The sequence below is a fragment of the Chrysemys picta genome, chromosome 3 (assembly GCF_011386835.1).
Source record: "Chrysemys picta bellii isolate R12L10 chromosome 3, ASM1138683v2, whole genome shotgun sequence".
Classification (NCBI taxonomy): Eukaryota; Metazoa; Chordata; order Testudines; family Emydidae; genus Chrysemys; species Chrysemys picta.
In genome coordinates this window covers 24,376,975-24,393,464 of record NC_088793.1, presented here as the reverse complement: position 1 = coordinate 24,393,464, position 16,490 = coordinate 24,376,975, and the positions used below count along the sequence as shown (strand labels likewise).

The 16,490-nt window shown below is 44.1% G+C and overlaps 1 protein-coding gene across 1 annotated transcript in view; it reads left to right on the top strand.

The window, feature by feature from the left end:
- Nucleotides 1-8,689: 8,689 nt before the first annotated feature.
- Nucleotides 8,690-16,490, top strand: part of LOC101939832 (b(0,+)-type amino acid transporter 1-like) — a 29,137-nt gene continuing 21,336 nt past the window's right edge. The window contains exon 1 of the mRNA XM_065587610.1: nt 8,690-8,821. The gene's annotated coding sequence lies outside the window, so the exon portion shown is untranslated. The remainder of the gene's footprint in view (nt 8,822-16,490) is intronic.

Genomic DNA, 16,490 nt, shown 5'->3' with positions numbered 1-16,490 from the left:
ATTCAGTAACTAGGTTTTATATATATACTTCTATCAATACTTCTTAATTATTTATAGTGCATCAGCACTATAGCATAGACACTGAAAATAATGAGCACTACTATACTGCCTTTCTTCTAAGGTTCTCCAAGCACTTTACAAACATTAATAAATTCATTTAAAATACATCCTTGTGCCACAAGATTTGTCTACAGTTTTATTCTCTGAAAACAAACCTTTAGTAAGAAGAACATAAGACTACCTGTTGCAGATCATGAAGCCATTCATTCTTGTTAGAACTTCAGTTCGTTCACCTGTGAGGCTTTATGGTAGTCTTAGGTATCGCAGAAAGAACATTCAGCATGTATCAATTTCCTGCTTGGGAAATACTAGCATGTTGGATATTAGGGGAACATCGATTCAATCTCTTTATTGAGAAACTTCCTTACAACTTTGTGGTCATCTACCTTTCTGCTTGAAAGATAACCTACAAAGGAAAATAAATGAGTTTGAGCTCTTTTCTGTGGTAATAAGACCTAAAAGGTTTCCCAACCCACCTTCACAAAAGATTTTGTACTGCTTGCTTTTTAAACTTGAAATTCAGGTTTTATATACCATGTATTATTTGGAAGACTGTGGATAACTGCTAAACTAGTAGCATGATGATGCTATCACAAATTAAAAGAAAGTGAAATCTGAGTAACTGAGAAGGCAAGGATTTTTTGCTTTTCACTGATGTTAACACTTATTTAAATCAAATGCTTGAGGAGGAAAGATCTTTGTTAAAAATTCTATTCTATTTTTATTAAGTGCTAAGAAAACTCCTGCTCTTGTTTCCTGGTGCTCCAAGTAGACTTCCAGCAAGCAAAAACAGGAAAGACTGAAATTCATGATATTCCTATGCTAAATAAACAAGCAGAACACAGTATTTTTCCAAAAGCTTTTAGACCTTCTTTATACTTCTTAAAAGCAAAAATAGGAGGCAACCCTAATGTATTTTCCTTTACAGATCACCAATGAAACATTCCTCACAAACACATTTCAAACAACAGAGATGCACTTAGCTATCAAAAGCAAATTCTGATGGTCAAGGCAGGGGGTCAGGAACAACTGAACTGGGTCTGGAATAACTGATTTTTCAGTTTGGTGGCAGTTCCAAAAACTCAGGGTGGGGGAATTGGTTGGGGTCAAACTGCATCTGAAAATTTTCAATGAACCAGGAAAGTTCATTTGCTGTCTGTTCCTGGGGCGGGGGCGGGAATTTAAACCTGGGTTTTCTAATCCAAATGGGCTAGGGAGGAGGATATAGCACCACCTCCTTGTCTGGCTAAAATTATTCATGGCAAATTCCTGAATAGTTTTGATTCGACTGAAACTGCATTTTTCATCATAAATTATTCATCTGAAAAATGTTGCTCAGCTCTAGTCTGGAATACAATGGGGAGGTGAAGAGGGTGAATAACTACTTTCTCCTGAATTTTGAATGATTTATTTGGATGGAATTCAAATCCATGTGTATAGTTAGCAACTCCCCATTTTTCTTCATTATATTGTTTACAACAGAGGTCGGCAACCTTTCAGAAGTGGTGTGCCGAGTCTTCATTTATTCACTCTAATTTAAGGTTTCGCGTGCCAGTAATACATTTGAATGTTTTTAGAAGGTCTCTTTCTATAAATATATAATATACAACTAAACTATTGTATGTAAAGTAAATAAGGTTTTTAAAATGTTTAAGAAACTTCATTTCAAATTAAATTAAAATGCAGAGCTCCCCAGATCAATAGCCAGGACCCGGGCAGTGTGAGTGCCACTGAAAATCAGCTTGCGTGCCGCCTTCGGCACGCGTGCCATAGGTTGCCTACCCCTGGTTTACAAGAAAGAGTTGGTGGATTATAGTATTGTTTGAGAGAAAGGAGGAAAAATACATTCTCTGAGTATGTTTGCATGCCTTCCCCCCAACCTTAGGCCTGGTCTACACTACAAGTTTAGGTCAACTTTAGCAGCGTTACTTCGAATTAAGCCTCGACACGCCCACACGACAAAGCCCTTTCTTTCGACTTAAAGGGCCCTCTAAACTGGTTTCTTTACTCCACCTCTGATGAGGGGATTAGCGCTACAATCAGCCTTTGCGGGTCGGATTTGGGGTAGTGTGGACGGAATTCGACGTTATTGGCCTCCGGGAGCTATCCCACAGTGCTTCATTGTGACCGCTCTGGACAGCACTCTCAACTCAGATGCACTGACCAGGTAGACAGGAAAAGCCCCGCGAACTTTGAATTTCATTTCCTGTTTCCCCAGTGTGGAGAGCACAGGTGACCACGCAGAGCTCATCAGCACAGGTAACCATGATGGAGTCCCAGGATCGCAAAAGAGCTCCAGCATGGACAGAACGGGAGGTACGGGATCTGCTCGCCATATGGGGAGACGAATCAGTGCTAGCTGAACTCCGTAGCAGTAAACGAAATGGCAAAATATTAGAAAAGGTCTCAAAGGCCATGAAGGACAGAGGCCATAACAGGGACGCACAGCAGTGCCGCGTGAAAATTAAGGAGCTAAGGCAAGCCTACCACAAAGCCAGAGAGGCGCAAACGGAAAGTCTGGGGCAGAGCCGCAAACATACCGCTTCTACGCGGAGCTGCATGCCATTCTAGGGGGTGCAGCCACCACTACCCCAACCATGTGCTTTGACTCCGTCAATGGAGAAACATGCAACAGGGAAGCGGGTTCGGGGTACGCGGAAGACAGCTAACAGCAAGGAAGCAGAGAAACTAGTTTCCAACAGCTAGGATATGTTTATCACCCTGGACCTGGAGCCAGTAACCCCCGAAGTCACCCAAGGCGTGCTTTCAGACCATGAGGGCACACAAGGGACCTCTGGTGAGGGTACCTTTGTAAATATTACACATGGTTTAAAAGCAAGCTTGTTTAATGATTAATTTGCCCTGGCAATCGCGGCCAATACACCTAATGGAAAAGTCTGTTAACGTGTATGGGGATGGAGCGGAAATTCTCCAGGGACATCTCCAGAAAGCTCTCCTTCATGTACTCCCAAAGCCTTTGCAAAAGATTTCTGGGGAGGGCTGCCTTATCCCATCCGCCATGGTAGGACACTTTACCACGCCAGGCCAGTAGCACGTAGTCTGGAATCATTGCATAACAAAGCATGGCAGCGTATGGTCCCGGTGTTCGCTGGCATGCAGACAACATCCATTCCTTATCTCTATTTGTTATTCTCAGGAGAGTGATATCATTCACGGTCACCTGGTTGAAATGGGGTGATTTTATTAAGGGGACATTCAGAGGTGCCCGTTCCTGCTCGGCTGAACAGAAATGTTCCCCGCTGTTAGCCACGAGGTGGGGGGGAGGGGTGAAGTGATCATCCCAGAGAATTGGGTGGGTGAGTGTGGGCGGGGGGTAGTTGGGTGTGCTGCTGTTTGAAACCATTCCCACATGTTTTAAAGGTTAAAAAAGCCAAAAGACTGTGGCTTACCATGGCTGCCTGCAAGCCGAATTCTGTTGCCTGGCACTGCGTGAGTGATCTCTCACACCAAACCGGCAGGCCCTCAATATAAGAGGAAAAATGCAACCTTGTAACAGAAGCACATACGCTGTGTAATGTGAACAGCAAAATTTAATGTGAAAGAGTGTACCCATTGTTCTCTAAAATGTGTCTTTTTTTAACCATCTCTCCCTTCTCCTCCACCAGCTGCAAATGTTTCTCCTTCACAGAGGCTAGCGAAGATTAGAAGGAGAAAACGGCGGACTCAGGATGATATGTTCATGGAGCTCCAGATGTCCTCCCACGCTGAAAGAGCACAGCAGAATGCGTGGAGGCAGTCAATGTCAGAGTGCAAAAAAGCACAATATGAACGAGAGGAGAGGTGGCGGGATGAATCGCGGACTGAACACAACAAGTGGCGGGCTGAAGATGATAGGTGGCGTCAGCTTGCAGACAGAATGGAAGAGTCGATGCTCCGGCTGCTGGAGCATCAAACTGATATGCTCCAGCATATGGTTGAGCTGCAGGAAAGACAGCAGGAGCAGAGACCGCCGCTACAGCCCCTGTGTAACCAACAGCCCTCCTCCCCAAATCCCATCGCCTTCTCACCCAGACACCCAAGAACACGGTTGGGGGGCCTCCAGCCACCCAGTCACTCCACCCCAGATGACTGCCCGAGCATCGGAAGGCTGGCCTTCAATAAGTGTTAAAGTTTTAAACTGCAGTGTGTCCTTTTCCTTCCCTCCTCCCCCACCCATCCCGGGCTACCTTGGCAATTATTCCCCTAGTTGTGTGATGAATTAATAAAGAATGCATGAATGAGAAGTAACAATGACTTTATTGCCTCTACAAGCAGTGCTCGAAGGGGGGAGGGGAGGGTGGGGTGGTTGGTTTACAGGGAAGTAGAGTGAACTGGAGGGGTGGGTGGAGGGTTCATCAACGAGAAACAAACAGAAGTTTCACACTGTAGCCTGGCCAGTCACAAAACTGGTTTTCAAAGCTTCTCTAATGCGCACCGCGCCCTGCTGTACTCTTCTAACCGCCCTGGTGTCTGGTTGCACGTAATCAGGGGCCAGGCGATTTGCCTCAACCTCCCACCCCGCCATAAATGTCTCCCCCTTACTCTCACAGATATTGTGGAGCGCACAGCAAGCAGCAATAACAAAGAGGATATTGGTTTCGCTGAGGTCTATCAGAGTCAGTAAGCTGCGCCAGCGTGCTTTTAAATGTCCAAATGCACATTCCACCACCATTCAGCACTTGCTCAGCCTATAGTTGAACAGGTCCTGACTACTGTCCAGGCTGCCTGTGTACGGCTTCATGAGCCATGGCATTAAGGGGTGGGCTGGGTCCCCAAGGATAACGATAGGCATTTCAACATCCCCAACGGTTATTTTCTGGTCCAGGAAGAAAGTCCCTTCCTCTAGCTTTTGAAACAGACCAGATCGCCTGATGACGCGAGCATCATGTACCTTTCCCGACCATCCCAGGTTGGTGTTGGTAAAATGTCCTTTGTGATCCACCAGGGCTTGCAGCAGCATTGAAAAGTACCCCTTGCGGTTTATGTACTCGGTGGCTTGGTGCTCCGGTGCCAAGAGAGGGATATGGGTTCCGTCTATCACCCCACCACAGTTTGGGAATCCCATTGCAGCAAAGCCATCCACTATGACCTGCACGTTTCCCAGAGTCACTACCCTTGATATCACCAGGTCTTTGATTGCCCTGGCAACTTGGATCACAGCAGCCCCCACAGTAGATTTGCCCACTCCAAATTGATTCCCGACTGACCGGTAGCTCTCTGGCGTTGTAAGCTTCTACAGGGCTATCGCCACTCGCTTCTCAACTGTGAGGGCTGCTCTCATCCTGGTATTCTGGCGCCTCCGGGCAGGGGAAAGCAAGTCACAAAGTTCCATGAAAGTGCCCTTACGCATGCGAAAGTTTCGCAGCCACTGGGAATCGTCCCACACCTGCAACACGATGCGGTCCCACCAGTCTGTGCTTGTTTCCCGGGCCCAGAATCGGCATTCTACACCATGAACCTGCCCCAGTAACACCATGATTTGCACATTGCTGGGGCCCGTACTTTGTGAGAGGTCTATGTCCATGTCAATTTCCTCATCATTCTCGTCGCCGCGCTGCAATTGCCTCCTCAACTGGTCCTGGTTTTGCTTTGGCATGTCCTGGCTCTGCATATACTCCAGGACAATGCGCGTGGTATTCATAGTGCTCATAATTGTCACGGTGATCTGAGCAGGCTCCATGATCCCAGTGCTATGGCGTCTGGTCTGAAAAAAGGCGTGAAACTGATGGAGGGAGGGAGGGGTGACTGACGACATGGCGTACAGGTACAGGGAATTAAAATCAACAAAGGTGGCTGTGCATCAGGGAGAAACACAAACAACTGTCACACAGAATGGCCCCCCCAAAGATTTAACTCAAAACCCTGGGTTTAGCAGGCCATTGATTTCACAGAGGGAGGGGGAAGCAAATGAATACATCATTTTTTGCATCTTAAGCTGGCAGCAGATGGTGCAGCATGACAGCCCTCGGCATCTTCTGGGTGCTTGGCAGAAGATACTGTACTACGACTGCTAGCCATCATCATCAACACGGTTCAATAGGACTGCCGGCAGGACTGAGTCTCCAGAAGACAAAGCATGGCTGCCCAGGTGCCTCTGATTGAACTGGAACACGACGATGACGGATACCAGTCGTAATACACCATCTACTGCCAAAAGGCAAGGGGTTGCTGCTGTGTAGCAATGCAGCCCCACGTCTGCCAGCACCCAGATAGCCGATGAAAGCTACCACTCATACTGCATCGTCTACTGCCAAAAGGCAATTAGCTGCTGCTGTGTAGCAATGCAGTACCACGTCTGCCAGCATCCAGATGACATATGGTGACAGTGAGCTGAGCTGAGCGGGCTCCATGCTTGCCGTGGTATGTTGTCTGCACAGGAACCCAGGTAAAAAGGCACGAATCGATTGTCTGCCGTTGCTCTGAAGGAGGGGGAGGGGCCTGATGACATGTACCCAGAACCCCCCGCGACATTGTTTTGCATCATCAGGCATTGGGATCTCAACCCAGAATTCCAATGGGCGGCGGAGACTGCGGGAACTGTGGGATAGCTACCCACAGTGCAACACTCCGGAAGTCGACGCTAGCCTCGGTACCGTGGACGCGGTCCGCCGACTTCATGCACTTAGAGCATTTTATGTGGGGACACACACAACCGACTGTATAAAACCGATAGCTATAAAACCGGCTTCTATAAATTCGACCTAATTTCGTAGTGTAGACATACCCTTGGATACATGAACACATACATCTCTATCTTAACCCTGGGGCTTTAATAGTTAAATATTTAGAAGATGAAATATAATTTAAATAATAGTTTTAACTATTGTTGTAAATGTAGCACAGTGCGAGGTATTTAGTGACAGACACTATAATAAAATGTTAATAAACATAAAATGCAGGAATTATGGTCTATCAGTTAGAGCAAGGAACTGGGACTCAGAATTCCTGTGCTTTTGTTTTTTGTTTTGTTTTGATTCTTGACTTTGCTTCTCACTTATTGTGTGATTTTGGGCAAATACATTTTTACCTCTGTTTATTCACCTGTGCAGTGAATTTTAAATACCTCATAGAGGTGATTTGAGACTTAATTAATGTTTGCAAAGTGCTCAGGGATTCTCACTATACATGTTAAATGTATTATTAATACATAAAATAGGCCCACAAGAGTTTACCATAATCTCACAAGAGACTAATCACTGCAATCATGTAAAAATCTTGAAAATACTTTTTTTTCTCTATTGGGGTTATTGCTGATATGCACTTGGGGTGACAAGCCGCTTTTAACTATACTGGTGTGAAACAGGACTAACACTATTTATTTAATTGAAGTCAATGGAGTTACTCCTGATTTGCACAAATACAGCTGAGAAAAGATTTTGTCCATGGTACCTAGACAAATCTGTGGTGCACAATGGCAATAGGAGGCAAACTGAACACTAAAGATTGCAAGTAGGCCAAGGTTTATGTCTGCAAGAAATCATTGGTAAAATGTAGAATGACCCTAGTTGTGCAACAGGCTGACAGATTAGAATCTGTTTTTTGTACATAATCTAAGATGCAATCTCAGGTAGTGCTATAATGCAAATGTAGGGCGATAAATACTTATTATATGTATATAATGGTTATTCATTCAAGGATTACATTGCCATTCACAAATATTAATAATTAACCCACTTAGCAGTCTTGCAAGGTCAGGAAGCAGTAATATCTCCATTTGCGAGGCAGGGAGAGACTCAAACTAAAGTAGTCAAATGTAGGAATCTTGGTCAAGTCACTTAACTTCCCTAAACCAGATTTTTAAAGATATTTAGGAAGCTAAAGATGCAGATAGGTACCTCGCTGGATTTTCAAAAGTGCCTAAGCACCTAACTCCCATTGGAAGCTGGGCCCCCATCTGCATCTTTAGGGGCCTAAATACCTTTAATTCTGATTCTCTGTGCCTTCTTATCCCTATTTGTATAACAGGGATTATAATATCACACCTACCTCTCCGGGGTAGACTTATTCCATCTACCATAAAGTTAAACACTATGAGATCCTTAATGGAAGGCACTGTAGAATTGCTGCTTAGTGAGATTATTAATTAGTGTTTTCAGATATCCCCAACCTCCACTAGACTCCCTGTCTCTTTAAGTTGGACTTGCTGAAAGATGGAGTGTACTTTGTCTTAGTCTTTTCACCTAAAATGTGTGTTCCACAAAGTAGTTGTTTGGATGTACAGCATATTGTATGGCTCCATGCTCATTAAAATCATTTGTACAAAGAGGCATCTGCCTGGCTGCTGAGAGTTCATTATAATTTTGAGGATGGAGTGGCACATTGATGGCTGCTGTGATTAAAGTTGGTCAAAAACGTCAGTGTATTTTGTGAAAAATTTCCCCCCCAAAAGACTTTTTTTTTCATTTTGTTCAGTATTTTCCATTTCTACATATATATATATATATATATTGTGACGGGGCAAGGCCAGATGGCTATAGTAAAGTAGTGGAGACAGATGTATTAGCCACAGGCTAAACACATCCCTGTTACCAGGATAGGCAAATGGCAGCTGCTCCAGGTCAATTAAGACAACTGGGGCCAATTAAGATCTTTCCAGAAGGCAGTGAGGACAGCTGGGTTGATGGGGATACCTGAAGCCAATCAGGGGCTGGCTCCCAGTTGGTCAGGTGGGGGCATGTGTCAGGAGCTGTAGGAGGAAGCCGCGCTGTTGGAGCAACTAAGCAGTACAAACCATATCAGGCACAAGGAAGGAGGCCCTGAGGTAAGGGTGAAATGGATATTGAGGAAGTGCGGGCTTTTGTGGGGAAGTGGCCCAGGGAGTTGTACACATCCTGTTTCTAAAAAGTCAGCTACCATAGCTGATACTATTAGGGTCCCTGGGCTGGAGCCCGGAGTAGAGGGTGGGCCCGGGCTCCCTCCTTCGCCCCCCGATTAATCACTGAGACTGGGAGACAACAGAGACTGTGCAAGGGAGGGTAGCTTCTCCTCACCTCCCTTGCTGGCTTATGATGAAAATGGCTCAGTAGTCTTTGACCCTTGCCTCTAGAAAGAGAAGGGCTACGTGGAGGGTCATAGTGAGCCTCTGAGGCAGTGAAATCTGCCAGGAAATGCAGGACCATGGAGATAAGGACAGAGCTTTGTCACAATATATATATTTGGTTTTCAACAAAAAACTTTGAAATTTTCCAAAAGATGTTTTTTTAAGATGGGGAGTGGAAATCACTACTTCTGGGAGGGAGTTATGGTGTGAGTGAAAGTGGGGGTCTCCTCACATAAATTAAACAACTTTTAATTGATAAAATGAATTTTTTTTATTAAAATGAGGAGTACTTGTGGTACCTTGGAGACTAACAAATTTATTTGGAAATTCTTCACAAACATTTCTGCTTTGGCTGAAAAGGCATTTTCTGAGGAAAGAATTTGGTGGAAAAATTTCAACCAATGTTGTGATACCTGTGAGTGGGTGGAGTTTGGTTTTCTTTGTGTGTATGACTGGGTGGGGTGCTGGGGAGGTTGATTTTTTCGGTTATTCTCTGGTTTGGGGAGCTTGCTGGATTTATTCCCGTTTGTACCATATGTTAAGTGTCTAGAGTTCTGGATCGATGCCTTTTTCTATATCACAGACATTGAAATGAATAAGATTTAAAAACAAATAATTTATATGTGAAACTAGTCCTTAGTCAGGTATAATTTCCATTGAAGCCAAGAAATTGAAGCTGCACAATTTGCCTCTTCTGGGAACAAAGCACCAGTGGAAATTATTAGATGCAAGCACAATGGCCCCAGAATGCAAGATGAACACAGGCAGGAGCAGCAGCTGCTATAACCACATATATAAGATTACCAGCTCATGCAGAATGGGGAGGGACACTAGCTGTCCCCGTCAGAAGGGTGTAGGGAAAAGACAGCTGCCTGCACACACTTTCTCCCTTCAACCATTCAAGCACTGCAAGAATCTGCCCTTAACTGTGAGCATTGTGTCTATGGACCGCCTTTGACAGAACATTCACCTCACTTGCTCTGTCCTTGGTTTCGAAACTGAACTCAGTGCTTCTCCAAACAAGACGCAATAACCAGCCTTCTGGGGAAGAACCTGTTAAACAGCTCCTTGATATGGAATGAAAAACCAAGTCCAAAGCTCCAGCAGTGTGCAGGGTCTACGGTACCAGTTCTGAAAATTGCTTGAATGGTGACTTTTAATCAGCCGCAGAGAATAAAGTGCATATTTGTATGGGAATTTAGCTTGTCTACAGCTTGTCCTTGGATTTACACAGACATATAACATGCAAAACTGCGAGCTAATCGGGATTACACAATCCTGCAAGGTGCTGAGCACCTCCTCTGGGGTGTTGAGGGCAGACCATTCCCATAGCCTGCAATGGGAGTAAAAGGGCTCTGTACCTGAGCCGGGGTGAAACAAGGTAACGCAGCACTGTGTTATAACACATCATAAGATGGTAATAAAAGGAAAGGGAAGCAACAAAAAAAGTTCATATAGCTCAACAGTCTATAAATCACTGAACAGTAACATCTGAAGTAACTTAACTGCTGTAATTATTAACTGTGACCTTAAGGATTGAGACAGTCCTTATTTGAGACACTGAGTCCTGCTATTTTACATCTTCTCTGAAGCAACATATACTAACAGCTCCATTATGAGGGAAAGGAGGACAGTAGACTCTTCTAGTTCGGCTGCAGATCTGAGTGAAGGGATGGGGACTTTAAGGCTGAAGCGAGAGGTTGGACTGATTAGTGCCGTGTCGTTAATTGCTGGAACCATGATAGGGTCTGGGATCTTTATGTCTCCAGAGTGGGTGCTGTACCATATGGGTAGCCCTGCAGGCAGTCTCATCATCTGGGCTGCTTGTGGTCTGCTGGTCATGTTTGGAGCCCTGTCTTATGCTGAGCTTGGGACCATAATTAAAGAGTCAGGTGGGGACTATATTTATATCTTAAGGAATTTTGGCTCTCTTCCTGCTTTTCTTTTCGCATACACTTCCATCATCGTGGTAAGGCCTGCCAGCATGGCAGGTGTCTCTTTAAGCTTTGCCAAATATGCTGTTGCTCCATTTTACCAAGGATGCTCAACCCCTGAGGTAGTGGTCAAGTGTACGGCCGCTAGCTGTATCCTGCTTTTAACCATCATTAATTGTCTCAATGTGAGGCTGGCCACAGCCATTATGAACATATTTACAGCGGCCAAACTGTTAGTTTTGCTGGTCATCGTGATAGGCGGAGTGGTGTTGCTCATCAATGGACATACACAAAGTTTCCAGGATGCCTTTCAAAACACAACTACAGGTATTGGGCCAGTTGGAGTGGCATTTTATCAGGGACTGTGGTCCTATGATGGATGGAACAACCTGAATTTTGTGACCGAGGAACTTAAGAAGCCTGAAGTGAGTGAATTATACTGATTTTACTTTATTTGTTCAATTTTGCAAATAGCACCCTTGATTTTTTTTAAGCTAATGAGAGGGGCAATACTGTCTAGTGGTTAAAGCACGGAGCCAAGCAAGCTGGGCTCTGTCCCTGACTTGTTTGTGATTTTGAGCAAACCATTTAACTTCTCTATGCCTTATTTAACAAGCATGCGGACAAAGGAGATCCAGTGGATATAGTGTATTTAGATTTTCAGAAAGCCTTTGACCAGCTCCCTCACCAAAGGCTCTTAAGCAAAATAAGCAGTCATGGGATAAGAGGGGAGGTCCTCTCATGGATTGGTAACTGGTTAAAAGATAGGAAACAAAGGGTAGGAATAAATGGTCGGTTTTCAGAATGGAGAGAGGTAAATAGTGGTGTCCCCCAGGGATCTGTACTGGGCCCAGTCCTATTTACAATATTTATAAACGATCTGGAAAAAGGGATAAACAGTGAGGTGGCAAAATTTGCAGATGATACAAAACTACTCAAGATAGAACAGGAGTACTTGTGGCATCTTAGAGACTAACAAATTTATTTGAGCATAAGCTTTTATGGGCTACAGCGCACTTCTTCGGATGCATAGAATGGAACATATATTGAGGAGATATATATACACATACAGAGAGCATGAAAAGGTGGGAGTTGTCTTACCAACTCTGAGAGGCCAATTAAGTAAGAAAAAAAAACTTTTGAAGTGATAATCAAGCTAGCCCAGTACAGACAGTTTGATAAGAAGTGTGAGAATACTTACAAGGGGAGATAGATTAAATGTTTGTAATGGCTCAGCCATTCCCAGTCCCTATTCAAGCCTAAGTTGATTGTATCTAGTTTGCATATCAATTCCGGCTCAGCAGTTTCTCGCTGGAGTCTGTTTTTGAAGCTTTTCTGTTGCAAAAAATTGCCACCCGCAGGTCTGTCATTGAATGACCAGACAGGTTAAAGTGTTCTCCTACTGGTTTTTGAGTGTTATGATTCCTGATGTCAGATTTGTGTCCATTAATTCTTTTGCGGAGAGACTGTCCGGTTTGGCCAATGTACATGGCAGAGGGGCATTGCTGGCACATGATGGCATATATCACATTGGTAGAGGTGCAGGTGAACGAGCCCCTGATGGTATGGCTGATGTGATTAGGTCCTATGATGATGTCACTTGAATAGATATGTGGACAGAGTTGGCATCGGGCTTTGTTGCAAGGATAGGTTCCTGGGTCAGTGTTTTTGTTCAGTGATGTGTGGTTGCTGGTGAGTATTTGCTTCAGGTTGGGGAGTTGTCTGTAAGTGAGGACAGGTCTGTCTCCCAAGATCAGTGAGAGTGAGGGATCATCTTTCAGGATAGGTTGTAGATCTTTGATGATGCGCTGGAGAGGTTTTAGTTGGGGGCTGAAGGTGACAGCTAGTGGTGTTCTGTTATTTTCTTTGTTGGGCCTGTCTTGTAGGAGGTGACTTCTGGGTACTCGTCTGGCTCTGTCAATCTGTTTTTTCACTTCAGCAGGTGGGTATTGTAGTTTTAAGAATGCTTGATAGAGCTCTTGTAGGTGCTTGTCTCTGTCTGAGGGATTGGAGCAAATGTGGTTGTATCTTAGAGCTTGGCTGTAGACAACGGATCATGTGGTGTGTCCTGGATGGAAGCTGGAGGCATGTAGGTGTGGTGACGACGCAGGAAAGGAAACAGAACACCAGGTCTGTGGTAGCCGAAAAGCCCCTCTACCTCCAGGAACTTTTCCTGGGGCTTTTATTCTTTACTTACTTTGTTTACAACACTTCTTAGTGGTTACATTCCTGCGCATAAAAAGGCCAGGCAGTATACATGCACATAAGATAACAAACCCATCTCTTGAGCGCGTGAATGCCAGCTGCGAGGAAACAATCAAATCAGCCAAATAAGTTTCCCAAACATAGGCGCTAGAACAAGGTCACTCCTGCCTCATTGCCAAGGGAACAATTTGCCGTTCTTCAAGGCTTGTGATTAGGGAGCAACACATTCCTACATGTAGGTAAGTATAGTGGTCAGTAGGTTTCCGGTATAGGGTGGTATTTATGTGACTATCGCTTATTAGCACAGTAGTATCCAGGAAATGGACCGCTTGTGTGGATTGATCTAGGCTGAGGTTGATGGTGGGATGGAAATTATTGAAATCATGGTGGAATTCGTCAAGGGCTTCTTTTCCATGGGTCTAGATGATGAAGATGTCATCAATGTAATGCAAGTAGAGTAGGGGCGTTAGGGGACGAGAGCTAAGGAAGCGTTGTTCTAAGTCAGCCATAAAAATGTTGGCATACTGTGTGGCCATGCAGGTACCCATAGCAGTGCCGCTGACTTGAAGGTATATATTGTCCCCAAATGTGAAATAGTTGTGCGTGAGGACAAACTCACAAAGTTCAGCCACCAAGTTAGCTGTGACATTATCGGGGATACTGTTCCTGATAGCTTGTAGTCCATCTTTGTGTGGAATATTGGTGTAGAGGGCTTCTACATCCATAGTGGCCAGGATGGTGTTTTCTGGAAGATCACCGATGGATTGTAGTTTCTTCAGGAAGTCAGTGGTGTCTCGAAGATAGCTGGTAGTGCTGGTAGTGTAGGGCCTGAGGAGAGAGTCCACATAGCCAGACAATCCTGATGTTAGGGTACCAATGCCTGAGATGATGGGGCATCCAGGATTTCCAGGTTTATGGATCTTGGGTATCAAATAGAATACCCCTGGTCGGGGTTCTAGGCATGTGTCTGTACAGATTTGTTCCTGTGCTTTGTCAGGGAGTTTTTTTTAGCAGATAGTTAGTTTCTTTAGGTAATCCTCAGTGGGATCAGAGGATAATGGCCTGTAGAATGTGGTGTTAGAGAGCTGTCTAGCAGCCTCTTGGTCATATTTCAATTTATTCATGATGGCGACAGCACCTCCTTTGTCAGCCTTTTTGATTATGATGTCAGAATTGTTTCTGAGCCTGTAGATGGTGTTGTGTTCAGCATGGCTGAGGTTATGGGGCAAGTGATGTTGCTTTTCCACAATTTCAGCCTTTGCATGTTGACGGAAGCAATCTATGTAGAAGTCCAGTCTGTTGTTTCGACCGTCCGGAGGAGTCCACGCAGAATCCTTCTTTTTGTAGTGCTGGTAGGGAGGATTCTGTGGGTTGCGGATACAGACTAACATGGCTGCTGCTCTGAAACCTACTCAAGATAGTTAAGTCCCAGGCAGACTGCGAAGAGCTACAAAAGGATCTCACAAAACTGGGTGACTGGGCAAGAAAATGGCAGATGAAATTTAATGTTGATAAATGCAAAGTAATGCACATTGGAAAACATAATCCTAATACATATACAACGATGGGGTCTAAATTAGCTGTTACCACTCAAGAAAGAGATCTTGGAATCATTGTGGATAGTTCTCTGAAATCATCCACTCAATGTGCAGCAGCAGTCCAAAAAGCAAACAGAATGTTGGGAATCATCAAGAAAGGGATAGATAATAAGACAGAAAGTATCATGTTGCCTCTATATAAATCCATGGTACGCCCACACCTTGAATACTGCGTGCAGATGTGGTCGCCCCACCTCAAAAAAGATATATTGGAATTGGAAAAGGTTCAGAAAAGGGCAACAAAGATGCTTAGGGGTATAGAACGGCTTCCGTATGAGGAGAGATTAATAAACCTGGGACTTTTCAGCCTGGAAAAGAGGCGACTAAGGGGAGCTATGAGAGAGGTCTATAAAATCATGAGTGGTATAGAGAAAGTAAATAAGGAAGTGTTATTTACTCCTTCTCATAAAACAAGAATAAAGGGCCACCAAATGAAATTAATAGGTAGCAGGTTTAAAACAAACACAAGGAAGTATTTTTTCACGCAATGCACTGTCAACCTCTGGAACTCCTTGCCGGAGGATGTTGTGAAACCCAATACTATAACAGGGTTCAAAACGGAGCTAGATAGATTCATGGAAGATAGGTCCATCAATGGCTATTAGCCAGGATGGGTAGGAATGGTGTCCCTAGCCTCTGTTTGCCAGAAGCTGGGATTGGGTGACAGGGCATGGATCACTTGATGATAACCTGTCTGTTCATTCCCTTTGGGGCACCTGCTATTGGCCACTGTCAGAGGACAGGATATTGGGCTAGATGGACCTTTGGTCTGAGCCAGTATGGCCGTTCTTATGTTCTTATTTTCTCTCTCCATAAATTGGGGATTAAAATAGTCACCAATCTTTGGTTGAATGGAGCCATGTGAGTGCAAAAGTATACAGAGCATATTTCATACCAGTGCAGCACCAAACAAATTTACAGATCTAATAGAAGGTGCACAATTCAATAGTAATTTAAATTACAATGAATATCTTACATTACACAGCACTTCTTCCCGAAGAATTTTAAACACTGAAAGGCAGACACCTTTAGGGTGGAGAGAGACAATCTACGGAAATACAGCACACTGTTTCACAGCACAGGTAGGAACAGGAAGAATTTTGGTCAGGTGCTCTCCACTTGTGATATCTTCAGTAAAACCCCCCTGTGTTTATTATTTGATAGTTCATAGATGTTAAGGCCAGTAGGAACCATTGCAATCACCTAATCTGATTTGCTGCATAACACAGCCCAAAAATCCTCACCGTGCTCTCAGTCCAGGTCCCAATGGACAAGTATTCACATCACAAAAATCCATAGGACAATTAGGGCTAATTGTCACCAATGATCTACATGTGATCTAACCCTTTGACATGTTGAATGTTCAGCAGTACACACGGATATTTCATCAATTTCAGGGAAACATTCATTGGATGATGCAGCAAACAGGTGGCCTTCAGGATTGGCAGCAAATAAGCTAACGTTAAAATGATCAAGAGTCATGCAACGGATTAAAGTACAATACATCTTTGTAAATGCCTGGTTTAATTATTCACTTGGCAACATAATTATAATTTTTTTCTCCGTTAGGAAAGGAGTACTTTCTGGTGGGAAATGATAGCTTGTAATCTTAAAGAGTTGTGGTTAAACAGACACCCTTGGAAAATCATTATT